The sequence below is a fragment of the Buceros rhinoceros genome, unplaced genomic scaffold, assembly GCF_000710305.1.
Source record: "Buceros rhinoceros silvestris isolate BGI_N320 unplaced genomic scaffold, ASM71030v1 scaffold16723, whole genome shotgun sequence".
In the NCBI taxonomy this organism is placed as follows: Eukaryota; Metazoa; Chordata; class Aves; order Bucerotiformes; family Bucerotidae; genus Buceros; species Buceros rhinoceros.
Window position 1 is genome coordinate 65,322 of NW_010404668.1, and position 5,596 is coordinate 70,917.

Sequence of the window (5,596 nt, forward strand, 5' to 3'; positions counted from 1 at the left end):
ACCAGGGTGTCAGTGCTTGGCTTTTCTTCCTCATTATCACTGGTTTGGGGGTTTTTTGGTTTGTCTTTTTTTTGTTGGGGGGGGGGTTTGTTGTTTTTTTGGTGGGTTTTGGTGGACAGTTCCTACTTCAACACTAAGCCCTGCTGATCTCTGTTGCATTTATATTCTTACTCTTGCAGAATACAAGGACTGCTGTTTCTTCTCTTGAGAAGGGGGGACCAGAGCCACAAAGAAGCAAGGACCCAGTCTGAAAGTTAGGCTCAGAGCATATCACCTGTAAAATGTCAGCAGCCCTTGTCTAGAGGAGCCTGGGACAAATCAGCGCTGCAGGGACTACTGAGGGACTCAGTCGTGTCCCTCGGCAATATCAAGGAAGCCCAAGAGACTCCCAGAAGTCTCTGGTTTTGATAGCAGTCCTCACTGAAAACCCCATTATCACAACTGGATCAGATCCCTTCTCAGCTTTCACTCCTTTCTCTCTCACACCTGGCACAGCTGTCTTTTCGTTTCAGGAATAATCAGAACTGAGTCCTTGAGACTCAGCTGCATGAATCTGAACTTGAGTTTTGCAGGTTAAGACCACCTTTACCACCAAACATCTGATTTCCTCAAAAGGAAAATCCGGTTTAAGATCATTTTAGAACCAGAAGAGAACAACTAAATGCAAACCTTTGCTAGAAAGAAAAACTCACCTTGAAAGAGATCAGACACTGGATTATGTGTCCCTGGGAGAAATAGCAGAAGAAAACAGAGTTATGAGCACTGGATGGCTGGAGGAATTTTGTTCTCGCTTTAAATCTTGTTACGCTGGTTTTGCTTTAAAATGGAAGTTCAAAGGGGAAAAAAAAAATAGCATAACAAAACACACCAGTGCTTTCCTCTTTGGCTTCAGGGCCTCCTGTTGAGGTTCCCTCATCACCATAGAGATAATATTGCTTGTTAGGCCTAAAACTAGCAGTTGGAATTCAAGTGGACAAAAAGACCGAAACAAACCCATTATAAATCCCCAATTACTTGCAAACTGTCAGGCTTATTAAAAAATGTAAATATCCTCCTCGTTCTTGCAGAGATTGTATAAAATGCATTAGGCTAAAAGTCAGTTGAGCTGAAAGGAGTTGATTTCTGAAATAACTTTGCTGGGAAAATAGCAGAAGTTGTTCCTGAATGGCAAAGGGAGGTGACAGTCTACCAGTCACTCATCCTTGCTGGTGGCGTGTTGCTGGTGCTACCCTGCCCTACTAGACCACTGGTTTAATACAACTTTGTAGGCTGATTTTCAGCCATTTTCAAGAGACGATCACACAGATCCAACAGAGGGAATTTCTACGGGATGATGCAAGTTGGACCCAAGCTGCAACTGGCTGGAAGTGCCTTGTTGTTTCCAGTATTTGCTGCTCACCTCGATGGAACTGTTTTTCTATCAGTGTTTTCCTCCTGCTTTTTCCTCCCTTCTCTCTTCTGCAAATGGAGAGCGTGTTTCTCTTGTTCTTGGATTTGTCTTGCTCTGACTGCACAGGAGATTCTTACGACTCTCTCCTTAGCACAAAGCAATAACATCTCCTTTCTCACCATTACCTGCTCCTGGATTCAACAAGGGCTTACTCCAGAGGCTGGGATTTCCTACCTGCGAAGCAGAGCTCGTGCTAGCCCTGCAAGATGGTAAGGTTACTTCTGGAGGGAACCTGAGTTCCTTTCATTTGCTTTAACATTCCTCACTGCTATCTGAGCCACAGGTAAAAATGACAGTGCTCAGGAGGGAAGGTTATCAAATAAAGGAAACTGTGTTAGTGTAGGGCAGATTCAAGTGTAGTCATTCTGGTGGTAGAAGGGGGCCCATAAACCGGAGAGAAAAGCAATATTCTTTCCACTGACCTCAAAGCCAAACATCTGGGACCTTGGCAGAAGGATAAAATGATCCCTGGAGACACTTGAGAGGCAAACTGGTGTGCCATGAGTGCTGGGAGGTCTGTTATACTCTATAGCAAAAACCGTCCCACTCAATTATCTCTCAGGCTGAAGATACAAGAGTTCTTGCCTGGAAGGGACTCTCCTTGTCTGGTTTCTTGTATATCACAAGATATACATTCCAAATACAAGAACATATTTCGTACTGTTGCCCTGCTTTAGGGCCCAAGAGCTTTCTTCTTTTTTTTTTCCTGCTAGATTTGTAGATTCACGGCATGGACCCATGATGACAGGGTGCTCAAGTCAAAGGCATGAGATTGCCCTTAACCCACAGAGTTTATCAGCTAATAAAAAGCCAGGAAGAACAGCTGGATGTTAGACAACAACGAGGTAGATTAGTGTAAGATGCAGTGGTCCAGCACATCAACAACTTAGTTGTGGTGTCCTGATTTGGTAGGCATCATAGTGGAGAAGGAAACAAGGAAAGATTTGAAGGTGGAATAGTAACACAGGCTGATAGAGAGCTTCTCATGAGCAGGTAGCAAGGAGAAAGCATTCCTGTGGGGGAGCAGGATGCACGGGCAGTGGAGTGAGATCACGGGTTGTGCTGTAGCCCTGATGTGGCACTGGTAGCAGGGAAAAGGGAAGGAAGGGGAAGACAAGGAATTTAAACCTGTTGTTATGGTGTTTCTATGTGCATACCAACACATGGTATGGGATTGGTACGGCAGTATTTTATCCAATAACCTGTATATGCCTCAGAGGTATACACAATAAAAGAGGAAAAGGTTAGCTGTTTAATTAAAGAAGGAAAACTGATGTGATAAAGTAAAAAAAAAAGAGTATAATTACTATTCTGATCAATCAGCATCAGGGACTAGCTTAAAATGCTGCTACCCTAAAATCTCACTAAACTTTACAGGGACTGCTGAACATAGCACTTCTGCCTGTTCTCTCTGGAAAAAACAGATAGTGGCAGCCCCTTTTTCCACTCCTTTGCAGGTGCTTGAGCACATTTTTGTCTGGATACTTTTAATTTCTGAGCATCTGAAGGCACCCCAGAGCCTTGGCATCAGCACTTTTCCCAGAGAACCCCTGTTCGTAGCAAGAGCGTTGTGGAAGACACAAAGACAAGATCTGGCCTTCCTGTGCAGTTGTGCTCCACACTGCCTTGCGCCCTGCAATCAGTTCCTGCTGTGGAGCAGCGTGTAATATTCCGGTGACTGCCCTCTCAACCTGGCAATCCTGCAGGGACCTGCCATCATCTCTGGCCTGACTGAGCAGCTGAGAAGTTTTCTGCTTTAAGACTTTAGACAATGCATTTCCAGAGTGAAAGGACAACAAGAGTTGACTCCGTATTAATGCCAAACTTTAAATGTTTTGACTATAAAAGTGAAACACCATTACCTATTCCCTGCAGAGCTCCACTCTCTCTCCTCTCTTCTCCTCTCCACACTGTAGCCTTTTGTATGTCTCAGGCATTAATCCCTCGCTGCCGGGGTGTGTAAATTAAAGAATAATAGAGCTGCAGAGGCATAAGCTCGCAATGATGGGGAATGTGTTTGTATGCTAATAAGCAATTTCAGTGAAAATTAACTCAATTTCATCTGAAATAGTGAAGACCGGCATAAGCTGGCAGATCCCCGAGGATGGTAAAATTACTTCGTCAAAGCTCTGCTTGCTTAAATTAACCAAGCAAGCACTCCAGGTTATTGGCGAGATGCAGCTAGTAACTAGGTTTTAATAAACAAAAATAGCTTTTTGGATAAATAAGGAAAGTGCAAAGTATCTTGTGTATTCTGCTGATGTGTTCATCTGCTGATGTGTTCATCTGTGTGTCCTCAACAGCAAGACCTTCACATTCCTTCAGGAGCTTTCTTCCAGTCTCTGTGTGCAGGTGGTCTCGCCTCAGAGCCTTCGAAAACAAGTATGAATCAGAAAGTGCTTTTGGAGATGATGTTGGACAAAGCTTTTCCCAGCGACTAACCATTCCCGGACCGAAGGGTTCCGTTTGCAACACCAAGGTGAGGTAACTGCAACAGTTTTTAGAGGTAACTTGCGTTTTTTTCAAAGTCAGAGGATGACTGTTATTGGCTTATGTCTATTAAATTGCTCAAAATATGATGCGGTGTCAGAACAAGAATTGCTCTACACTGTCACTGGTACAGCAAATTCTCCAGATGAGCACGTTGCTGTCAACGGGCAAGTCAGGGTGTGAGCTTTCTCCTCCAGCTAGGAGCTCAGGTTCAAGAAGAGTGAAAATTTTATCATGACAGGAAGGGTGGCTCGAGGTCCAGCCCAGAGTGCTTGTAAATCAGTTGAGAATGTCTTGTTTTGTATAGTTTGTTTTGGTGGGGGGGTTTTTTGCTATTAATTGCATTTCTAAGGATTGTGTTTTATGCAGACTTTGTTGTTGGAACTTTATGATTATTAAGGAAGGGCCTTTTAGAAAATGCATGTTGGGCTTATTCTTTTGCATCTTAGTCCACCACCATCAGGAAGGAAGATTGTTTCTTTTGGATTCTATAATTTAACTGAACAGAAGGCTAAGGAGTGTAAGAACATATCTGTTGGAAAGTGAAAAGCTCCTCAGAATTGCAAAAATACACCTTCTCCATTGACTCTCTCTCCTTTGCTTCTCTCTCTCCAAAAGAGGCCATCAGTATTCAAAGACCACCCAAAATACAAAAGCTTTGGGTATATGTCCTCAGCAACCCCATTGGAAGGATGGAGTGTTCCTTCTTGTCTTGGCCAATCATGATTTCTGGCACTGGGAGCTACTTTTGTTCCTGGCTCCAAGTCCCCGGTGAATGGGACCATTAATGGTTTATCCAAGGAAGGGAGAGTTGCAGAAGGATCAGATCAGCCAAACCAGAGTATGAGGTAGAACCCAACCGCCCGGGGACTGCACTCCCTCGTGTTGCTTCTTTCTTCCCTCTCTTCCTACCATAAATCTCAGCATCTGCACTGGGGAAAGCAGCTGCATAAAAGATTTGCTGAGCCATCCACTCATTAAAGTGTTTCACTGGAAAAGAAATACTTCCTCTCACTGTTGCATATTTACAGTTTGGAGATGGTTTGTTAGGACAATCTGAGGCTGTATTTTTCAGCTGTGCTGATTTCAGATGTCAGGAGAAGACACTTGGTTAATAACAGTGGGTTCCTGCCGTGAACGGCAGTGCCCTGAGTTGGGAGACAGCTGGCAGCCCCTCTCCTCATAAACAAAAACACAGGCTAGGAAATACGGGACCAGCTCCGTGTAAAATCACCTCCCTTTGATAGGATTAATTGCAGAAATGCCACCAACTTGTCATTAAATCCAGCAAACGCATTTCAAGCAAGGGATAAATCTCCCAGGGAGGCAGTGGCTCATTTGGACAAATGCGCCCCACTGAGACCTTTTGTCATGGCATTCCTCCATCGGGTTGTCTGTCACTCTTACTTCTTCTCCTCATTAATGCAGTGGCTGTGGTCAGAAGGGTGTCAGCTTTAAAACAACAGCCTCAGAAACAGCCAGAAGAAAAAAAATTGCGACCCACCTGACCCCCCTACCCCTCCCTGCCCCAGCACTATCACCAGCCCAGCCGTCCGCTTTCGCATAGCTCCTATCTGCTCCCTGCACGCTGCTCCCGTGTTGTATCTGCTCCCTTCGCTGATAAGACCCAGTTCATCTATTGTCAGCCTTGCTGAG